Genomic DNA, 24,737 nt, shown 5'->3' with positions numbered 1-24,737 from the left:
TAGGCTACAAATTCTAGGAAAATTTCCCAGAATTATTGTGTACACTCATAATATTTTACTTTATCTTAGAAAATAGGGAACTGTAATATGAATACTCAAAGTTCATAATCAATGCATACCTCCCTTGTGAAAAGAACTGCTAAAGTATAACATTCTTGATTTCTAGCTCAAAATAGTAGAAATCATATTTTAACCCTTCACTAAACACTGAACTGCCTGGGGACCCTATCTCTATTTAACACTGTCTTACTGAAAGAATGACCTCCATAATTCCTGATGGAAACAGACTGCAGGTCTTATGGACCAATCATTTCCACATTGTAGCTCAACTAAGTTGTTTACCATTAGAAGTATTTTGATTGCTTTTTATACCCAACATTTTGAGAGAAAGGTACTACTTTAAAATGCTATTAAAGCAAGACTGATATAAAAATCACCTTTGACCCTAGATAAATATTTTATCTTTCCTATAACCAAAAATGCACTCTGACCTATCATTAATGTTAGGAATGAGAGGTTTAAAATCATAGACATCAAGGCCTAAGTATGAATTAAAGACTCTCCATTTTGTGAATACTATTGGTTTAAAAAGACATGAAGGGCTGGGAAGGTGGCTTAGTGGTAGAGCGCTTGCCTTTCATGAATGAGGCCCTGGGTTCAATTCCTCAGCACCACAAAGGCAAAAAGAAAAAAGCTGGAAATGACGCTGTGGCTCAAGTGGTAGAGCGCTAGAATTGACCTGAAGAGCTGAGGGATAATGCCCAGAGTTCAGGCCCCACTACCGAACGCCCCCACAAAAAAGACATCAATACTACCAAATTTTTCAAAATTTCTTATGATGCTGAAGATTCAATTATAAACTATTAACACTTGATCATAACTCATTTTCATGGGAGTAGAATACAAAACACAAGATTAATCCTAATCATTTTAAAAGACCTTTATTTATACTACAAATTCATTCTTATAACTACAAATAATCTAAAAATAACAAGCACAGTGAGACAAAAAATAATTTAACTGCATCATCTACATTCAAAGGACTGTGCTAATAGAAAATAAAATTATACTAATAATTAGGTTACCCAATTCACTTACATTCTTTTATTCTATTTCTTTTAGTTTCATAAAAACTGGCTTTTCATGAAATGATGCATGAAAAGCCTATATACCCACTTACATTTTCAGATCTTAACAATATTTATTTCAGAAATGTCTTTAGCTGTATAGTCAATGAACTAATAGTAAAATATTTAAATGTTTTTCAGAAATTGCAAAACTCGCTCTGGGATGTTATTTATATTGGAAAAGATATTCGAAAAGCCTTATTTGTTAAAGTTGTGATAGTTACTCCCACAAAAGAACTATTAATGAAGAAACCTTTGTATGTACAAACTTCAAATGCATCCACAATCTGGAGGTGACACATGTTTTTGTTTTTGTTTTTGAAATATATATCTAACACGCATAGCCACAATACTGATTTTCAGTCAATATGATGGGATATTCAAACCTTAAAAATACGGATTTTATTATCTTAGTGTGAATAGATACGATCTTACAAAGAAAGTTATTTTTAACAGAAATCCGGAGTTTACCTACCTTGAGTTTCACAGAAATAACCAGAGAGTAATACTTGTTCAAGTCGGTCAAAATCACTCCATGAGTATTTCTTAAAAATATAATCAATTTAAGAGGTCAAATACATATTTTGAACTGACAGTCATAACTTACTACCCAATTATATGTGTATCTTTTTACCTAACACATACTAAACGCTGAAAATGATCTCTTTTATCTAACTTAATGTTGTAATTGCTTCGATTATGATGATGTTATTAACAAATAAAATGTACAGAAGGGTGTTTCCACTGAAATGACAGGACAGAACACTGATAAATAAAAAAACATTTTAAAAAACATTTTAACACAGCTCTTTTCAGCCTCACCCTGTTCATATTTGCAAGCAACATTGCAACAGCACACACACACACACACACACACACACACACACACACACACACACTTAAACACATATGTGTGCACATGTACACATATACACGCATGCCAAATTCAGAGTTTATTGTACAAAAAAGTTCAAATAAAATATGAGTGATTAGGACAAATTATAATTTGTCTTATTACAAAATAATACATATTCCAGTCACCAGGGTTGTTACATTTTACCTGCCCCTCCACATGTCACCACTTATTTTATTTTAGGTAATTAATTAACTAATTCATTCCTTCATTAGTTAAATACTAATACTAGAGCTTGAACTCAAGGCCTAGCTCTGTCCCAGAATTTGTTATTTTTTTGTTTTAGTTTTCTCAAGGCTAGCATTTTACTGCTTGTAAGACAGCTCCATTTCTAGCTTTTGCTGGTTACTTTCAAACCAGAATCTAATGGACTATTTTTCTTGGTCTGGTTTCAAACCACAATCATCAGATTTCATCTTTCTGATTAGCTAGGAATAATGACATGAACCACCAGTGTGGCTCCTACTTTTTCCTATACTTATCTATTGCATATACTTCGATAGCAATTAAATATTGAGAGTATAGAAGCAAGATGTACACTGATTATACTCTTCTCTCAGAAATTCAAATTAGTAATGTAAATTTCTTCTTAAGATCATACACAAAAATACTTAAGAAGAAATCTGATGATGATGATGATGATGATGATGATGATGATGTGTGTGTGTGTGTGTGTGTGTGTGTGTGTGTGTGTGTGTGTGTGTGCTGCAATATGTTTCACATATAAGCACTGTGCAGGGGTGTCCAGCCATTCAGATTTATCGCATAAATATCTGCCTTGAGCTACTAACTCATGGACAATGTCTAAGTGTCCGCTCTAGGCTTCCTGATGAAGAGGGGTATACTCATCCTCATCCCTAGTATTCATGAGTGGCCTTTTTGGAAAGTAGTGTCCGCACTGTAGTAAGCTACAAGAAAAACACTCTACCACTTATCACCTTCCCAGCCCAAGGATTAAGATTCTTGTCTGTAATTTAGTCAAAGCTATGTCTCTTTATGTAGGTGACTAAAAATGTATGTGCTAATTTCAAGTAAATACATAAATTCTATTTCCATCTCTTTTAACAAATAAAACAATAAAACTGCTTTATAAATAGATCAGAAGCATTGATTTTGTGGATAGCTAGGTCATTGCACATCTGTATCTCTCTTCCTCTCTCTCTTTCATGATTTTCATAGACAATATGGTTGCTCCATAATTGTCCTAATTTATTTTGCTTTTATATTTTTGGTTGCATTATTTCACTTTCTGCTCTATCATTTCCCATATCAGCACCACATAAACAGAACCACAGAAGTGATTCTGTGGTTCAAGTAGTAGAGCGCTTGCTTTGATTTGAAGAGCTCAAGGACAGTGCCAAAGCCCAGAGTTCAGGCCCCACAAGTAATGTTTTTTTTAAAAAAGAATCTAAATCCTTGATAACTCTAGGAACAAATATGACTGAAATCAGTTGAATCACACTTTTCCTGCACAATGAAAGAAAAGGTCCAGGCTAGGAAAGCTGCTAGAGAAGGCAGGCAGATTGTATCTGTGAAAAAAAACTTTGAGGAAAATGGTATCGAGGATTACTTACTGGTGATCCACTTGCATTGGAAACATGATGCTGAACTATTACTTGCTGATTCTGAAATATTGCTTCGATCATTATATTCTCCAAGAAGAAAAAATGAAATTTAATTGATATCAAAGGAATACTAATACATTTTGACTTCTCATTAAGCATCTTCAATCATCAAAATCACTTGAAAACAGTAGATAGGCCAACTTTTTTAGATGAAAACAAGTGTCTTTAAAAAAACAAGGAATTTAAATAGTCATGCAAAGGACTTCTATTTTACTACTGTATTATACATTTTTTTTCTAATGTTGGGTACCAATAAAAAATGGATCTATTAGAAAGCTCTTAAAGCTCATATATTGAATAGTAAGTTCTCTTACACTATATCATAGTATTTCCCAAATCATATACATAGAAGGCATTGTTTCCTATTTTCTCCTTCCTAGAATAAGCTGCACATGAAGACACCACTGGTCCTCATTTTCAGTCTGTGCATTTGAATATGGAGTGAATATCAATTCACTACTATCCAGTTAGAATAATTTAGAATAGTAAAAATGGAAAAAGAGAAAATAAATCATGGTGAAAAACATATGCAGAAAATTCACCGGATTTTCTGACCATGTCAACCAACGTGAGCTACTGGGGAAATACATGGACACCTCATTCCCACTATTACTCAAAGTCTCTGGTTAGGCAATTCTGATGAAGACAAGGAACAAGATGAAAACGTGAGGAATGGTATCAATTGCAAGAAAATAATGGAGAAGAATCCATGCAAATTTCTTCTTTGGGATGCCGAAATTAATCGACTTATTAGAGTTCCGAGACTACTTTCCCAAAAGGCCACTCATATGTATACTAGGGATGAGGTAAGTATACCCCTCTTCATCGGGAAGCCTAGAGTGGACATTTAGACATTGTCCATGAGTTGGTAGCTCAAGGCAGATATTCATGCAATAACTCTGAATGGCTTGGCACCCCTGCACAGTGCTTATATGTGGAATAACACCAGAATGGATTCTTTCTTACTTCATCATGATGAAGATACCAATCCCCAAACTAAAGGTCTCTTGACACCCTTGCATCTTGCTGCTGGGAATAGAAATAGCAAAGATATGCTGTATCTCCTTCTGTTGAAACATTATATCAAACCGGGTCTGAAGAACAACTTGGAAGAAACTTCATTTGATATTGCCAAAAGGATAAGTATGTATCACTACCTCTTTGAAATTGTGGATGGCTCTACAAATTGTTCTCCTACATAGGAGTTTGGTTAAGTTTCTTAAATTTCAAAAGTGCCAGTCCATCCTTTGTGTACCTACAACATATTTTCATATACAAAGCAACAGCAATATCTTAATTTAAAAATTCATGGATTCCATAGTATTCTTCCACGTGAATTGCCAGACTTTGATATCAAAATGTATTCGAGTTGTTTGTATGCATCTATAATGATTGCTGCAGAGGTTGAGAGTTTTTTAAATTTTAACTTATGGTTGAAATGAATAGTATAGAAATTAAAGATATTCCTGGTGCTTGTCTAAAAAAAGTATCTATGTTTGTATAAAGTCCATAATATATTTCATTGTCTTCTATATATAATACGTTGAAGTCTACATTGATTTACAATATATAGGTTCATTCATAAATGTGTCCTTTCAGATTACATTCCATAAAGTAAAACTTTAAGATTCCTTTTTCCTAGGTCCTTATATTATTTGTTTTTTATTTTTTTATTTTATTTATTTTTTAAAAATTACGATTTTTTTATTGTGAAAATACCATACAAAGGAGTTACAGTTACTTGGGCAAGATAATGAGTACATTTCTTAGCAAGAATTGTTGCCTCCTCTTTGTTTCCTTCCCATCTCTTCCCATCTCACACCCCCAACCCCTCACCTCCGCCTACTCTCCCCCTACTCCTTACCCCGGCCTCCCCTCCACCAGGCCAAAGTTGTAAAGTTCATTTTTCAACATAATGACTTGTACATATCGTTGTTGCAAGGGTCCACCTGTATCCCTATTTAAATTATTTGTTTTTTTCCCTTCCCCTCCACAACTTATCCCAACATCAAATACAGTGAAACCAGGGGTTAGACTGTGGGGAAGGGACATAGAAAGCAACAAACAAATCATGTTATAAATGTGTTAGAAACAACATGAAAAAAAACATTTTTATTCCACCTTCCCATCCCTTCCCATCCTTCCACCTCCTTCCCACCCAGCCCTCCCTGCCCCCCTACCAAAGTTGTAAAGTTCATTTTCGACATAACAACTTGTACTTGTCATTGTTGCAACGGGTCCACCTGTATTCTTATTTAAAGGACTTGTTTTTCCCCTTCCCCTCTACAAATTATACCGACATCAAATACAGTGAAAGCAGGGGTTATACTGTGGGGGAGGGACATACAAAGCAACAAAGAAATAATCTTATAAATGTATTAGAAACAATCACATGAAAGAAAAAGAACATTTGAATACATATCTTAGGGTTCATTTCCCTAACATCACCTTATCTGACCTTTTCTGCTTGACTCAGACATATACTAGATATGGCAAATAAGTAACACCATGGGACCTATGTTTCTTTGGGCTTGGCTTACTTAATATAATTTTTTCCAAGTCTTTCCATTTCCTAACAAATGGGGCAATGTCATTCTTTCTGATGGAGACAGAGAATTCTATTGTGTATATATACCACATTTTCTTGATCCATTCTTCTAGTGAGGGGCATCTGGGTTGGTTCCATATCTTAGCTATGGTAAATAATGCTGCAATAAACATAGTTGTGCTGGCAGCTTTAGTGTGGTCTTGTTTGTAAACATTTGGGTAAATGCCCAAAAGTGGGATTGCTCGGTAAGAGGGGAGCTCTATGTGGAGTCTTTTCAGGAACTTCCATACTACTTTCCAAAGTGGGTGAACAAGTTTACAGTCCCATCAACATCCCCTCCAGCATCTGTTGTTGTTAGAGTTCTTGATTTTTGCCATTCTAACTGGGATAAGGTGGTATCTCAATGTTGTTTTGATTTACATTTCTTTTATGGCTAGGTAGGTTGTGCATTCCCTCATGTGTCTATTGGCCATCCTTCTTTCTTCTTCAGAGAAGTTTCTCTTTAAGTCTTTAGCCCACTTATTTATTGGGCAGTTGTTTCTTTGAGGATTTGTTGTTGGGGGGTTTGATTTTTTGAGCTCCAAGTATATTTTAGATATGAGACCCTTGTCCGTTGTATGGTTAGTGAAGATCTTCCCCCAATCTGTGGGACTTCTATTGATCTTGCTAGCTATGTCCTTTGCCATAGAGAAGCTCTGCAGCTTCATGCAATCCCATTTGTCCAAACCTTCTTTGATTTGTTGTGTTTCTGGATCTCTATTAAGAAAATTTTGGCCTGCGCCAAGGAGACCTAGGGTTTCTCCTATTCCATCCTGTAATGTTTTTAGAGTGTCTGCTTTGACTCCAAGGTCTTTGATCCATTTGGAGTTGCTTCTGGTGCACGGTGATATATAAGAATCTAGCTTTGGTTTTATACAAGTAGTTAACCAATTTTGCAATCACCATTTACTGAAAAGACTTTCTTGCATTCTATCTTTTTAGCTCCCTTATCATTAGATGGCTATAGGTCTGTAGGTTCATTTCTGGGTTTTCAATTCTATTCCACTGGTCCTGAGGTCTGTTCTTGTGCTACTATCATGCTGTTTTGATTACTATGGCTTTATAATAGAGTATGAAATTTGGTATTGATATTCCCCAGCAGTGTTCTTTCAATTGAGGAGCGTTTTTGCTATTCGGGGTCTTTTATTGTTCCATATGAATTTTTGGATTGCCTCTTCTATTTCCTTGAAGAATGAGGTTGGATTTTGATTGGCATCGCTTTGAATTTGTAGATAGACTTGGGAAGTATTGCCATTTTCACGATGTTAACCTTTCCAATCCAGGATCATGGGCATTTTCGCCATTTTCTTAGTTCTGTTTTTATATCCTTTTTCAAGTTTTTAAAGTTTTGATCATAAATGACCTTCACTTCTTTGGTTAAGTTAATTCCTAGGTATTTTATTTTTTGTGGGGCTATTACAAATGGAGTTGCTTTCCTAATTTCAGCAACACTTTACTCATTATTGCCATACAGAAAAGCCATTGATTTGGGGGTTTAATTTTATACCCCGGTACTTTGCCAAAGTTTGGAATCAACTTCAGTAATTTGGGAGTGGAGTCTATCGTATTCTTTAAATACAAGATCATGTCATCTGCAAAGAGGGAGAGTTTTATTTCTTTTTTCCCTATTTGGATCACTTTTATCTTTGCATCTTGTCTTAGTGCTGTAGATAGGAATTCTATTACTAGATTGAAGAGAAGTGGTGATAGTGGACATCCTTGTCTTGTTCCTGAGTTAAGAGGAATGACTTTAGATTTTCACCATTAAGTATAATGGTGCCTGTAGTTTTGTCATGTATAGACTTTATTCTATTGAGGAATGTTCCATGGATTCCTAATTTTTCCAGAACCTTCATCAGAAAGGGGTTTTGGATCTAGTCGAATGCTTTTTCTGCATCTATTGAGATAACCATGTGGTTGTTATCCATGCCCCTGTTGATGTGATGAATTATATTAATTGATTTGCGAATATTGACCCAGCTTTGCATCCCTGAAATGAATCCTGTTAGATTGTGTTGTATGATTTTCTGAAGACGATTGGCCAAAATTTTGAGAAGTTTTGCATCAATGTTCATGAAAGAAATGGGCCTATAGTTCTCTTTCTTTGATGAGTCCTTTCCTGATTTTGGGATGAGAGTTATGATGGCTTCATAGAATGTGTTGGGTAGTGAACTTTCTCTTTCAATTTCATTGAAGAGTTGGAGTAGTATTTGTGTGAGTTCTTCTTTTAAAGGCCTTGTAGAACTCTGCTCTAAACCAACTGGACCTGGACTTTTCTTAGCTGAGAGGTCTCTATTGCAGTTTCTATTTCAATGCTTGAAATGGGCCTCTCAAGATGCTTTAACTAATCTTGGTTTAGTTTTGGCATGTCAATATTTGCTAGGAAAAGGTCCATTTCTGCCACGTTCTCAAACTTATTAGCATAAAGTTTTGCGAAATATTCCCTTATAATGTTCTGAGTCTTGGTTGTTTCTGTGGTGATGTTTCTATTCTCATCTCTGAGTTTTATTTGGGTGTGTTCTCTTCATTTTCTGATAAGATTTGCGAAGGGCCTGTCAATTTTGTTAATTTTTTCGAACAACCAAGTCTTTCTCTTGTTGATGTTTTCTATAGTTTTTTTTGTATTCTAATTCATTTATTTCTGATTTAATTTTAATTAAAATGAATTAATTGAAAGAATTATTTCTTTCCATCTATTACATTGGGGTATATCTTGCTGCTCTTTTTCAAGGAGATTCAGATGTCTCATTAAATTGTTACTTTCAGATCTCTCCAATTTGTTGATGTAAGATCTCAGAGCTATAAACTTGCCTCTAAGTACTGCCTTTGCTGTGTCCCAGAGGAGCTGGTAATTTGTGTGCTCATTTTTGTTGGATAGCATGAACATTTGAATTTCCTGTCTAATCTCTTCCATGACCCAATCATGATTCAGCAGTGTGTTGTTCAGGCTCCATGTGTTACAGGACTTTCTTTGGTGGCTTTTGGTGTTGAGTTCTAATTTTAATCCCTTGTGGTCAGAGAGAATGCACGGTATCACTTCAATGTTTCTGAATTTGGACAAGTTTGCATTGTGGCCTAAAACGTGGTCTATTTTAGAAACTGTTCATGTGCTGCTGAGAAAAATGTGTACTCTGATGCTGATGGGTGAAATATTCGGTAGATGTCTGTTAAATCTAGTTGATCTATGAAGTTGTTTAGATCTGGGTTTCTCTGTTGTGTTTTTGCCGAGTTGATCTATCTAGTGGGGAGAGTAGTGTGTTAAATCCACAACAATTAATGTCTTTGGACTCTATGGGATTTGAGGGAAACTAGTGTTTCTTGGATAAATTTGGATGCTCCCTTGTTTGGCGAGTAGATATTTAAAATTGTAATATCCTCCTGAAGGAGAGATTCCTTAATTAGTATGTAGCATCCTTCTTTATGTCTTCTCATGAATTTTCATTGGAAGTCTATTTTATCTGATATTAGGATTGCAACTCCCGCCTGTTTATGGGGGCCATTTGCTTGGTAGATTTTTTTCCAACCTTTAACATTGAAAATGTGTTTGTTTTTACTGGCAGGATGTGACTCCTGAAGGCAGCAGATAGAAGGATCTTACTTTTTAGTCCTACTAGACAGTCTATGTCGCTTAATTGGAGAATTAAGACCGTTAATGTTGAGAGATAGGACTGAGAGGTATTTGGGAGTTCCTGCCATGTTATCCACCTTGTTGGGGTCTACAAAAACTGGGTTCTTCCTATGGTTCTTGGATTCTCAGTTTGGGTGCAGTTTCTAGGCCTTTATTGTGGTCTTGTTGGTTTTCTATGTGTAGGACATCTTTAAGAATCTTTTGTAGGGCTGTTTTGGTAGAGATGTACTGTTTCAATTTTTCTTTGCTATGGAAGGATTTATTTTGGCCTTCAGTTATGAAGGAGAGTTTAGGTGGATACAGTATTCTTGGGTGCTGGTTGTTTGTCTTTAAGGCATGGCATACATCATTCCAGTCTCTTCTTGCTTTGATTGTCTCTGCTGAGAAATCTGAGGTGATTCTAATTTGTTTCCTTTTATAGGTGATTGATCTTTTCTCCTTGACATGTTTAAGGACCTTTTCCTTGTTCTCAATTCATCCTATGTGGATTATAATGTGACGGTGGGATGTCCTATTCTTGTCTGGTCTATTTGTAGTTCTAAAAGCTTCTTGTATCTGAATAGGCCTATCCTTTTTCATGTTGGGAAGTTCTCTTGTAGGAGCCTGTTAAACAAATTTCCTAGACCATTAACTTCTGTTTCTAGCTGTTCCGCTACACCCATAATCCTCACATTAGGCCTTCTGATTGTGTCTTCCAAGTGTTGGATAGATCTATCATATTTCTTGGACTTGACTTGGATGGTTGTATGTTCTTTCTCTATAATATCTAGGCTGTCTTCAATCCCCGAGTTTCGATCTTCTGCATGGTCTAAACTGCTGTCAAGGCTTTCTATTTTAAAATTTCTTTTCCTTCTAATTGGTCAGCTTTGATGGCTTCAAATTCTTTGTTGAAGCTTTGTTTTTGATGTTGTATGAACTTTTTTACTTCCTTAATTTGGTGTTCATTGTTCATTCTCAAATCACTTAGTTGAATGTTTATGGTTTGCTTAAATTCCCTTTTTTTCGGTTGGGTTCCATTCAGTATTCCCTTGGTGGTCTCCCTGACTTTCTTCAGCTATTTGTTAATGGATTCCATGTATACCTTTAGTGATCATTGTGTATACTCTCAATTCCTGTATTACTCTTTGCTTAGCTTCCTCCTGTTCACGCCATTCCTGTAGTTCTCGTTGAGTGTTCTCAGCCTGCTCATGCCATTCCTGACTTTTTCTTTAAGTATTCTCAAGCTGTTCACCCAAATCCTGTATCAGTTTTTGAGTAGCTTCCTAAGCTCAGAATATTCCTGTATAAACCTTTGGTTTGCCTCCTCTCTCTCCCTATCACACTCATACAGAGTCCTTTGTAAGTTTTCAATCTTTTCCTGTATTGACCTTTTGTTTGCCTCCATTGAACTTTTGTTTGTCTCCTCTCTCTCTCTCTCTCTCTATCATGCTCATACAGACTCCTTTGTATATTTTCAATCTTTTCATTTATCATGTTTGCCAGCACTGTTTGTAGAGCTAATTGGGAACTCTCCTCTGGATTATTAATTATCTGTTCTGTCCCCTGATTATCATGAGTGGGAGTTGAGATACCCAGGACTTGCCATTTTTCTTGTCTTTTTCTGGCTTACTCGGCCCATTTGGGATGAAAATAACACCAGTTTAGTGCTAGAACACTAACTTAAGACAAGCATCAACCAAAGTCTGTATTTGCACAGTCAATAGTCTGCAGATACAATTTAGTTCAATAGGTACATCTATTCAACGTCAAATGGGCTAACAACCACAAATATGAATTTGACAAACGAGAAATTATTAGGGTTAGGGAGAGATATGGGTATAAAATAGGAAGGCACAGGGAGAGTTAACTTAAGTCCTAATCTCAAAGCAGGAAATAGGTGGGATAGGTTGAAAGTAGAGATAAAAGAAAAAGAAGAAAGAGCAAGGGGAAAAATAAGAGACCAGAAAAAATAGAAAAGTAAAAATTAAAAATATTATGCAGATTCAAAACGAAATATTCAGAGAAGCACATGCATATAATGCAGAAGGGGAGGGATATAAAGGAGATGTGAAAAACTTAAAAATAAAAATACTGAAAATATTATATAGGTATAAAGAGGTAATACTGCCATTAAGGAATTTAAGTCTAAGAGGTTTTGAACTGAATAATCAATTCTTGGATTAAGTGTGTACACAATAAAGGATAAGGTCTAATAATCAACTGTGGGCATGTCTGAGGATGTGCAGAAAAACAATTAACTCACATAAAAGAGAATGAAAGAAAAGAAAAGGGGAAAAGAATAAGAAAGAAAGAAAAAAGATCAGAAATTCAATAGAGCAAAACAAAAAACAAAAAAAAATTTAAAAGAAAAAAAAAAGAAAGAAAAACGCATACACACATATACCTCTAAAAAAAATAATAAGAGGGAAAAAATGTTACTAGGAAACATTTTATTTTAAAAAAGGTAAAAATTAAAAATTAAAAAAAAAGTTTTAGAAAAAAATTTTTATAAAATGTACAAAAAAAGGAAATAAAATAGTTCTTTATTTTGGGAGTGGTGGGAAAAATCCTGTATCTCCCTTGTGTCTATAAACAGCCTTTTGTTTGAGTCTCTGGTCCGCTTGTGGTGTTTGATTTTCCTGTGGCTTGGTTGGTTTCTTAAGTCAGTTCGGTTGAACAGGCAGAAAAATGCTTTGCTTTACCCAGGATTTTGTGATCCTCCTCTCAGTTTAGTTCAATGGGAGGGATATGCTTTGATTATCACAAAAGAGGGAGATGGCTTTTTCCTCAAGTTTGGAGATGCTGTGATGAGGCTAGGTACTGGGTAGAGTTGAGGCCTTTCAGCAAACAGTAGCTTTTCCTGGGAGCTAGTTTGTGAGAAACTCACAGAGCCCAGCCTGGAGCGACTCTCTGGATTTATGTTTACTGAATTTCAATTCATTGTCAAGGCTGCTAAAGGGAGGGGCAGCCTCTGGCTCTGATTACCCAGTGAAGAAAGCCACTCCTGGGGCTTGCGCCTGAGTTGGATTACTTTTCCCTGGGTCGAGCTGATTCTGGCAGGTCACATAAGCAAAAAGAAAAAAGCCAGAAGTGGTGCTGTGGCTCAAGTGGTAGAGCGCTAGCCTTGAGCTGAAGAGCTGAGGGACAGGGCCCAGGCCCAGAGTTCAGGCCCCACGACTGGACCCAAAAAAACCACAACAACAAAAAAATATAATTGTTCATTATACCTATAATTTCAAAAGTAGCTAAAGCCAAGAAGATGAAAAAGTTGTTCATATGCATGTTTACTTAATGTCCTGGCCTGTCTACCATACAACCAGGCAGGAACTTACACTAATGACTTTCTATCACCAAATATTTCCATAGCTCCTGGAGAAGTCTATATATTTCTCCTCGATATTAGGCCTTAAATGGGTAATGTTTTAATCAAAGTGTTTCCTCTTGCCTCCAGGCTTTAAATTTACAAATGGTAAAGCTTTAGGTCTAACTCTACCAAAAACTGAGGTAGAAATAATGGGATAATACTTTAAAACAGAGTTGCCTTTGATACACTAACCACACAGAACAATGCATAACAATTTCTTATATTATATCTACTTATATATTTAATATTTATATGTGCTGATCTTAAATTTCACACAGTGAATCTAACTAGAATTAATTTATAAATTGACAAATAAATTGAAATTTATTCCCATAAATAGATTGGAACATAAATAATTAGGTTTAGAATATATATTTGAATATAAAAAGTATCAATTCATTGTCTTTGGTATAAGCTTGTGATACCTTCTAAGTGTTCTTGATCTTCTGAATTCACATAATAAAAAAAAAACAGTATTGTTTTCCTCTAATCTTGAAGAGATTTTACACTGCTGCTGTGTTTATTGTAATAACTCGCTGGTCCCAAAGTGTTTTTCTCCATATGATGCCTAAAAGCTATTATTCTTCTGCAGTACCCACGGGTCCGAGGATACCAGATCCCAGTTATCTGCATCATCAGATAACAATGGCAAGTCTTCTCACCTTGGCCCATGCAACATGCTAACAGAAAGTAATTGAAGTCCCATCTCAATTTCTCATTTCCTATAATATTTCAGGGCTCCAATTCCTTGCAGTAATTAGCAGTAAGCAATTGTGAAATGTAAGGCAACTTAAAATGAAAGAGGAAACCACAAGATATGAGAGAAAGTATTGTAGTTCAAACTTTCAATTTACAGATGACAAGCCCATATGAGTAAACAAAATCACAAATGTCACAAGATTTTTTTTAATACCTCTCTCCTATTGATGAATGAAAGATTTCAGCCCAGCATAAGTAGGCCAAAAAAATTCCTGGAATGATAGATCCATAATTGTTCTACCAAGGCTAGGAAACTTGACTTCGATGTCAAGTATAATTTAGTAAAACATTGAGAAGACCCTAGTGCTTCAAAACACTGGCACTTCAGTAAAACTTGGTTCTGTAGTATAAAAATGTTGTCATTCTCAAACCAATGTAACTTACATTTAATCTCCTGAAAGTATGTTCCTTTTCAAATAAACTTTTTAGAATCATATTCACCAAAATAACACTTGACAAGTAGATGATAGTGATATTAAAAGTTTCTCAAGTGTAGGAATCAAGTTACAATAGAGTTGATTTATTTACCGAGCACTAATGCCAAATAAGTTCAACCATTCATTAAAGTGTGGAAATAGTATCTCCCACCATTTGCGTTGTTCAGTAGGTGCCTTCCAGAAATGTGTTAAATAGATCAGCCTCCCATATTTCAAACCCAAATATTATCTAATAAAGTAAATTTCATCACATAAGAAGGTACATTTTAAAAAGTCACTAATAGTTGCCTTATCATGTGTTGCCTTATCATATATTTTCCCTATCTGTAAACATAGTAATAAATATGACTGTAAGTCTTGAATATGGGTACTGATCAGAGATGTGACAAACATAAAATCTATCTTCTATTTCTATCATATTCCTCTAAGTAGTAAATTTTAGTTTTCTTCTTTTTCCAAAACTTATAGGTAGTAGAAAATATCATCCCATGTAAAATCAAATAATCACAGACCATTGCACAAAGCCATTTATAAAAACTGGTAGTTAGCTATAAATTCTAAGCAATTTTTAAACTTTCTTGTTGACTGTTTAGGTGCTTCACGTCTCCAGTCTTGCAAATTGTTATTACAGATGAATGAATTATGGAAGTATATGCTGACATCAGTTCAAGTATATGCAGGATTGAAACTCCATGGAATATATATAAACATTTCAAAGTATTAACAGACAATTTAACAGAATAACTATCAGGAAGTTGAAACCAGAAAGAAATAATAGTAAAGACATAGAATGAATGAAAAATGGAACAAGGGGCAAGTACAGCTACAATACTCAATGTACACATATAATAAAAGAAGTGGTAAATCTGAAATAAATCTTGAAGAAAGTGTTGGTTGAGAATGATAGAAGGAGTGACTCTGATCCAGGAGCATTGGACAATTAGATGGACATATTTAATTGTAACACAATTGCACAACCTATTGAACTTCAGTTAAAAACACAACTACAAACAAAAACACACAAAAAGCACAACCAAACAGCAATCTCTAGAAAGTATGTATATGACCTCACAAAATTTTAAGCAGTTAATGAAGGGCAATCTTGGGAAAAGCAAACAAAGCTGTTCAAAGAGGGCAGTTTAAGGTAGGGGAGAATTTTGAACAGATTTAAATAGATTGTCTAAGGTTATAAATCACCTACATCTACTGCACATATTTTCTTCTGTGAGTATTTCTTTTTTTTGGTCTGGTCATGGTGCCTGAACTCTGGGTCTGGGCGTTGTCCCTTAGCTCTTCAGCTCAAGGCTAGCGCTCTACCACTTGTACCACAGCTCCATTTCCGGCTTTTTTCTTTTTGCTTATGTGGATCTGAGGTATCGAACCCCCATTCTGTGAGTATTCTTTGTCTGAACTGTTTACTCCAGTCCTGAGCTGTGGCTTTATAGCTTATGAAGATAGAATGAAAGAATCAAGATCAAGAACCCATTACACCACTGGAGAGAAAACAGTACCCTATGGTTTCTCTCATCTCTCTTCACTAATCTTTTCTCATACTTTTAATAAAGTCAAGTGATTTTGAATTATATTTCCTTCTTTTTCAGAGAATTATTGTTTGGTAATTAAATGTCAATTCACAAATTTTGATGTCTTTTTTTTAAAGAACTTTGAATTTAAATTCCACTACAACTTTGTTTCACACAGTGAGAGTATATTTCCTGGGTAAGGACAATTCTCAAGGGAACCTACAGGATTTACAGCAAGGTTTGTGAGGTTTGTTTGTTTAGTGTGAAAATGAGCCATATTCACCCACATTGTTCCCTCTCAGCTAAGTCTCCATGGATTTCTTTGCATTAAAGCCTATTTTCTCAGACAATTTTAAATTTTCTTAATAGGCTAAGTTGTTAAAATGTTTGAACAATTAAAATTTACCTGTCAAAAATTTTTAACTCTTTTTAAATTCCTTTATCAGAATCATGAATTCACCAATCTTAATCCCACCTTTACCATCAAAAACAGTTAACATGTTGTTTTAATGATATAGTGTCCATGAAACTACTATTTTCCAGTGGGTTTGTATTGCGTATATTTGACCACATAAGCTGATGCTGAACAAAATGAATTCCAAGATATGGAAACAGATATTTATTTGCAGTTGGTTTTTTATGTACTATGTGATTTCTAGTTTCTTTGAGATTTTCCCCTATGGTTTATCCCCTGCTGTGTTTGATTTTGGTACCCTGTGTATTGTGTATACATTTACCTTAATAAGGAAGGGAACAGGAACAAAAACAATGGCGAGTCAAAGGACAAACAGCAAACCAATGCAATAGCAATTCTCACAAGACAATAAGTTGCAAATGTACATTACAACTTGGGAGGGTTATTAGGGTGAAAGAAAAACTTAGAAAATTGAGTGAAGGGATAACAAATTTGAAAAGTTATGTACTCACTACCTTACAATGGCTGTAACCACAGTGCACATCATTTTCACATTAAAATTAAAAAAAAAGCTGATGAAATAAAATTTCACTGTTTTGGTATAGTAAATATTATTCTTTATGTAGTAACTTTTAAAAAATCAGTCTTATTGGCATCTAATTTGAATTAATTACCTCTTCTTTATCAAAGGGTCATCAACTTGAACGATATCCAACTAGAAAATTTTTTCCCAATATTTTGAAAATAAAATAAATATAGTACTTTGTAATACTAAAACAGAAAACAGTTTAATTCTATGAAATCCCATAACTTTTAAAAGTAAATAAGTTGTTAAGAGGACAGAATGTATGTGTTCTTCAAAATTCTTATGACTAATAAATACTCATTTTCAAATTCTGAACCTGTTTGCATGTTATTTAATTCTGCAGTAGATGCAGTTTCCAATGGGGTGTTACAGACTGAAATGTGAATAGAAAAAGAGCCACATTCTGATATGGGATAAAACTATGAAGCATCTTATAATTAATTCTTCAAGATTAAGCAGTTGTTTATCAGATTAAGCTATTATTTCTATGACCATCAATCACAAAATTTATGCCATAAAGTCATCCTAGCGCACCAGTTTCCAACTTGTAGGGTGCACCTCAAAATTCCCTTAATTTACATTAAAAATAGCTTATGTCCATTGTGAAAATACACTGCACCTCTGCTAATGTGATGCCCAATATATTCTGAAAAGAACACCACTATAAACAGGGTTGTATCATTTTTCCTTCACTGGTATTCTTACAAATATTATTTATATTTATACTTTTTTAACTATCATAGATAATCAGGATGCGAAGATTGGAAGATTACAGTTCAAAGACTGTGAAGACTCAGTGTCTATGTTGAAGGGGCAGAATGATGCAGGCTCTGGCCTCAGGATTATCTGAGGACTGTGTTTGAGTATTAGGAAAGCTCTTGGCATTCCGGGCTAGAGAGAGAAAATGTTCTCTCTCCCTACCTCAAAACACATGTCACAGACTCCTGGGAGCTGAGGAAGTGGCTCTTCTGCTTGCTTAAGCATAGATGAACACCTGGTCAAGCATTTTCCTGAGATTGGAGAAGTGGTTTGAGCTTGCTCTAAAATAGTTTAGATAATAATATTCCAAGACATTATCTCAAAAGTCAAGTAAAAATGTGTCTGTTGAAATATTTGTGTGAATGTCTTCTGACCACATCTTGGCAAAGATCATGCTTGCTTGTTACAATTGGTGCCCAAACAGGGACCCTGCATTGTTGAATTCAGGAAAGGATATTCAGGAAAGTACTTTTAATTACAGGGTGATGGGACAAGTTAAATCTACTCTGTACTTACATATGCTTAATCATTTACTTGCTGCTTATGCTGTAAATATGTCTTCTTATGACATAGAAATGTGTATTAATGTAGTTAGGGAATGGAATCCTTGGTTCCCCGAGTAAAGAATAATGTAGAAAGAGCTGTTCGAGAATGGGAAAAGATTCCTATTATATTTTTGTCCATTTGGGCTATTTTACATACCCTTTTTAAAGCTTTGAATGAGGAAAGATTAATAGCAGATGTAAAGAAAGAGTTCCCCCCTTCTTTTGTAGATTTACAATTGGACTCTGAGGTTAAAGATGCAATAGATAAGGATGCATTGCAATTAACAGAGAAAAACAAGAGCTAAAGGCTGAAAAGGAATAAACTGAAAGTATAAATAAAATGTCTGAGCAAATGGAATTGATTTCATCAAGATTACAACATATGGAGTTGGAAATTAGCAGAGTGAATGGAGAACCTGAGAAAGTGAAAGTAAAGCAGCCTTCGGCTCCTCAACTGGCTGATGCAATTTTTACAGCATCACTCCCTCCCAAAACAGAGGGCTCAGACAGTGAGTTTGATGATGAAATGCCTATTTTTTCTTATCCTGTAATTCAACCACCCCCTATGAATGGTATAGCTCAACCAGCCAGATATGAAAGTGTTGCTGTTTATGATATTGGTAAACTTAAGAAGGCAGTTGTATGGTCCTCAGTCTCATTAGGTTAAGGAATTGCTTAATGGGCTTGCCCGACATTACAATAATTTTGCTCCCATGGATTGGAAGATGTTTGTAGAGCCTTGCTTAAGAAACCTAAACACCTACAATGGCAAATGTGGTTTACTGAGTTATGTACAAAAAGGGCTAGACAAAATGCACAGAGCAGTAATCCACACCTTTCCCATGTTAGGTGGAACAGAACAATATGCGGATGCTCATATAAAAGTAAACTCTCCTGAAGAAATCCATGAGCAGTTAAGAGACATAGGTATTGAGGCATAGGAAAGGATTCCACCGGTAGGAGAGCATTATGTCTCTTGGACTAAAGTAATTCAAAAACCTAGTAAACCCTATGTTGAATTTTTATCACGATTGAAATTGACCTTGGAACTTACTGTTGTGGGAGAGGTTGCATGGCAACAACTGCTGCGCATGTTGGCTTATGAGAATACTAATGAGGACTGTAGATGAGCCCTATTGCCTATTAAAGAATCTGGGGATGTGAATACATATTTAAGGGCCTGCAAAGACTTTACATCTGAATCCAGGCCTATGCAGGTGTTTGCTGAAACTATGGCCACTACCTGGCATGCTATGCAAACAAACCCTCTAATCTAAAGTGTTTTGGATGTGGTCAAATGGGACATATAAAGAAAAATTTTAAAAAGGCTACTGATGTTAACAAGAGAAGACCTGGAATTTGCCCTAAGTGTGAAAAGGGGAAGCACTGAGAAAGGGAGTGTAGAGCAAAAAGAGACAATAAAGGAATTCCTATAAAATATGCTTACCCTATGCAGGGAAACTCTCCATCGGGCTAGCCCCGGAGTCCAGGATTAATAACCGAGGGCAGCCAACCATCTTTTCCCTCGTCCCTGCCACAGCCCACAGCACCGCAGTGGACATACCAGCCTTAAAAGATTTTATTTTGAAAGGTGGTGATAAGCCACAAAAAATTCCTACCAGAATTTATGGGCCTTTACCTGAAGCAACATTTGGCCTATTGACCGGTAGATCCAGTCTTAATACAAAAGGAGTTTTAGTACATTTAGGAATTATTGATGCTGACTATATTGGGGAAATAAAAATTTTAATGTCAGCTTCTGCAGATAATTCCTTTAAAAAGGGAGAATGAATTGCTCAAATTTTGTTATTACCATAGATATCTATTGGAAAGTTATTTAAACCCCATATTGGGGGATTTGGAAGTATTAACCAACAAAAATGTGTTTGGACTACTCATATTACTAAAATGCACCTAAGATTAAGATTAATATTCAGGAAAAGATATTGACAGGACTAGTAGATACTGGCTAAGATATTACAATTATTAACACTCATGAATGGCCTAATCATTTATTATATAAAATAATCTCCTGTAATATTAAAGGAGTTAACAATACTCTTGTAAATTTTATAGGACAAGCAGTGTTGTATGTTTCTATAACCTCAGAAGATAGACAGACAGCTGTCCTTAAACCTTATATTATGGAAGTTCCAGTTAACATAATTGGTAGAGATGTACTGGAACAATGGGGAGCTCATATTCAATTTTAACATTTTTAGATGGAGCCCATATTGATATTATGGAAATCTGAGGAACCTCTTTGGATTGAGTAATGGCATTTATCGAAAGAAAAATTAGAAGCAGCTTATCAATTAGTTGAAGAACAGTTAACCAACGGACATATTGAGCCGTCTATGTCACCATGGAATTCTCCAATATTTGTTATTAAAAAGAAGTCAGGGAAATGGAGATTCCGGACTGATTTACGAGGAGTAAAGGCTTCCATGTACCCTATGGGAGCTTTACAACCTGGTTTACCATCGCCTGCAATGCTTCCTAAAAATTGGCCAATAATAGTAATAGATTTACAAGATTGCTTTTTTACCATTCCTGTACATGTAAAAAATTGTAACAGGCCGGGCGCTGGTGGCTCACGCCTGTAATCCTAGCTACTCAGGAGGCTGAGCTCTGAGGATCGCGGTTCAAAGCCAGCCCGGGCAGGAGAGACCGTGAGACTCCTATCGCCAATAATCCACCAGAAAACCAGAAGTGGTGCTGTAGCTCAAGTGGTAGAGTGCTCACCTTGAGCTGAAGAGCTGAGGGACAGCGCCCAGGCCCAGAGTTCAAGCCCCACGACCGACAAAAAAAAAAAAAATTGTAACAGACTTGCCTTTTCTTTACCACAAATAAATCATCAAGGCCCTTATCAGCGCTTCCAATGGAAGGTGTTGCCCCAAGGAATGATGAATTTTCCAACTATGTGTTATATGTTGATAAGATATATGTTGATAAGGCCTTAAAATCTGTTAGACAAAAATGGCCTCACATTTATATTTTTCATTATATGAATGATATTTTAGTTGCAGGACCAAATATGACAGAATTAGAAATGGTGTTACAGTGCTTACCATCTATATTTAAAGAATTTGGATTAATAATAGCACCTGAAAAAATAAAAAAGGCATGTTGGTAAAATATTTAGGATATGTTGTCTGTAGACAAACATTCGCACCTCAAAAAATATCTTTATGACGTGATCAATTACATATGTTAAATGATTTTCAAAAGTTCCTATGAGATATTAATTGGATGGAACTGGCCTTAAGAATTCCTACTTATCAATTACATAATTTGTTTTCATTGTTACAAGGGGAGCCTGATTTACATAGCAAAAGAACTTTAACTAAGGAAGCAGAAAGAGAAGTACAATTTGTAGAACAGAGAATAAAATAAATGGTTATACATCGAGTAACGCTAAGTCAACTCATAAATTTATTTATTTTAGATACATGGAAACACAAAAAAGGAATTATAGGACAAAATGAGATACCATTAGAATGGATTTACACACTGCATAGAATTACAAAAAATATGCCTTATGAACAACAGTTGGCAATTATTATTCAACAGGCCAGGCAATGGGTATTCACCCTATCAGGGTATGATTTATTTGAAATTATCCTTCCTTTGCCAAAAGACCAAGTAAAATATTTGTTAAACATGTCTGAAATGCTATAAATTACATTAGTAAATTTTACTGGGCAATTTTCCTATCATTTTCCCAAAGGTAGATCGTGGAATTGCTTGCTTAAACAACAATTTGTATTTAATAATATAATTACCAAGGTCCCTATTTCCACTGCTCTTACTGTTTTTACAGATGGCTCCAAAACAAAAAGTGTTTATTGGACAACAAATACATATTGGGTTCAAACAACTACTTTAGCATCAGTTCAACAAAATGAACTTTTTGCTATTATTAAGGTGTTACAAGATTTTGTGGGAGATGTTAATATTGATACTGATTCTGCCTATGCTGTAGGGGTTGTGACTAATATAGTCACTGCTGTTCCTTATTCATCTAAACCCCAGCTAAACCAATTATTTAAACAATTACAAGCATTACTGCAACAACATAAGGCCAAAGTGCTAACTCACATTAGGGCTCACTCTTCGTTACCTGGGTACCTTGTATATGGCGATAATCAGGTTGATAAATTAGTTTTGCTTCTGCTAAACAAGATCATGCTCATTTACATACAAATGCTGGCCATTTACATATGCATTATAAAATACCTTATTCTCAAGGTAAACAAATTATAAAAAGGTGCCCCATCTGCAGACCAATGCATTTGAGAGTTGTACCTGCTGGAGTAAATCCTCAGGATAACAACCTAAGGAGCTCTGGCAAATGGACATAATCCATGTACAAGCCTTTGGCCATTTTTCCTTTGTACATGTTACAATAGATACTTATTCCAAATTTGGGCTTTTGCCCTTACGGGAGAAACTGTTAACCATGTAATAGAACACTTATTGGAAGTTTTTGCCATTATGGGAGTGCCTGCCAAATAAAGACTGATATTGGATCAGCCTATAAAAGTATCAAATTTAAAAGATTTTGTGAAATTTATGATGTGGTACATATTACCGGAATAGAATATAACTCCCAAGACAATCCATTATTGAACGAGTTCATTGCACACTAAAACAACAAATCAAAAAATTAAAAAGGAGGAAAAGGTTGGATGAAGGTATGGATATTTTGTGGTTTTCCATGCAAAATCCTAAAATAATTTTACATCAAGCTCTTTTTGTTCTTAACGTTTTTAACTTACCACAAGGAGATATTTTACCTAGAGCTGAGCGCCATTTTGAACAAATATCACAAAAACCTTATTTAAATGCTCCTACATAGATTAAGATTACATTGAAAGCAGAATGGCAACTAGGAACATTACATAAGGGATGAGGATAGAGTTTTGTGTCTACACAGGATGGCAAACAATACTGTCTTCCTGCACAATGGATACAGACGCGGCCCAGTGAGGACAGCCCCATATCCTGCAACGAATCAGCCACCAGTTGAGGTAGAAGAAATCCCCACTGCCCACCTGGGGACAGGTAAAAAAGTTGACTGGAGAAGGACAGAAGATGTTACAATGCACTGGTAAACCTGTCATGGCTGAGAACTTGTTCTAGCCATGTGTGCCCTGCTTGCTGTAAACCCTGTCCATGCTAATGCTAATGTAAGTTATTCGGGCTTTTGTTCCTAACCCTCCTTTATTGGAACCTGTTGTTTGGGGAGACATGGATATAACCATCTATAATGTTCCTGCTGTTTAATCTCTCCTTGGAATAATTTGACATTTTGCAATAAGGATGATGGTAGCTTTTTAAATTTTACTTACTATACTCATCCCTTGCCTGTTTGTCTGGGGCCTCCTCCATGTTTAGTTATGAATTGGCAACATTGGGTTTTACCTGGGAAACGCACTTCCAATTCTACAACACAGCTGAAGCGATTAACTACTTGGTCCATAAATAGTAGCTGGGAAAGTGTCACCTTTGATGGCAAGTTATCCTTACCTATGTGTCCTGATTTTACTTATATTGATTTATAATATCAGCCTTTTGTGTGGCAAGAGTGTAGAGGGACATTTGGAAAAGTGTTCAATAATTTTATTAATTAGGGACCTTTTGGACAGTTTATTAACACATGTTAAGAATGGAATAGTACCAGATGTGATTTATCAAATGTTACTAGGATGCTGGAGATCGACTGATGGCCTAGGGAGATGGAGGCATTGCAGATGCATGCTGGGTTTCAAGGCTGTACTCACTGCTTTTCAGACTCAATTTGGAAGGTCAGAGCAGTGCTGAAACCCGTGATGCTATCAAATGGATCGTTTTCAGGGACGTCGAACTCTGCATCCACTTATAATTTTACTTTGTACAAATCTTATGATGTTACTGCTTGTGTACCTCTGCCTTATGTATTTTTAGTGGGAAATTTTACATTTTCTCCTAATATTTCTTGTTTTAATTGTCGCCTATATTCTTTTTTTTATAATTTTATTTTATTTTATTTGTGAACATACTGTACAGAGGGGTTACAATTGCATGGGCAGGATAATGCGTATATTTCTTACCAAGCAATGCAGCCTCCTCCTTTGTTTACCCTTCACATCACTTCCCAGCCTCCCCTCCCCCCATCCCAATCCTTCTCCTTCCCCTCTCCCCCCCCCCCCCCGCACCGACGTTGTAAAGCTCATTTTGGACATGACAAATTGTACTTCTCATTGTTTCAACAGGTCCACCTGTATCCTTAAAAAAACTGGGTTTTCCCCATCTCCTCCACAAGTTATACTGACATCAAATATAGTGAAAGCAGGGGTTATACTGTGGGGGAGGGACATACAAAGCAACAAAGAGATAATCTTATAAATGCATTAGAAACACATGCATGAAAGTAAAAAACATTAAAATACATATCTAAGGGTTCATTTTCCTGACATCACATTATCTGACCTTTTCTGCTTGACTC

The sequence above is a fragment of the Dipodomys merriami genome, unplaced genomic scaffold (genome assembly GCF_024711535.1).
Source record: "Dipodomys merriami isolate MVZ:Mamm:240054 unplaced genomic scaffold, mDipMer1.0.p SCAF_276, whole genome shotgun sequence".
In the NCBI taxonomy this organism is placed as follows: Eukaryota; Metazoa; Chordata; class Mammalia; order Rodentia; family Heteromyidae; genus Dipodomys; species Dipodomys merriami.
This window is presented reverse-complemented; position numbering follows the sequence as displayed.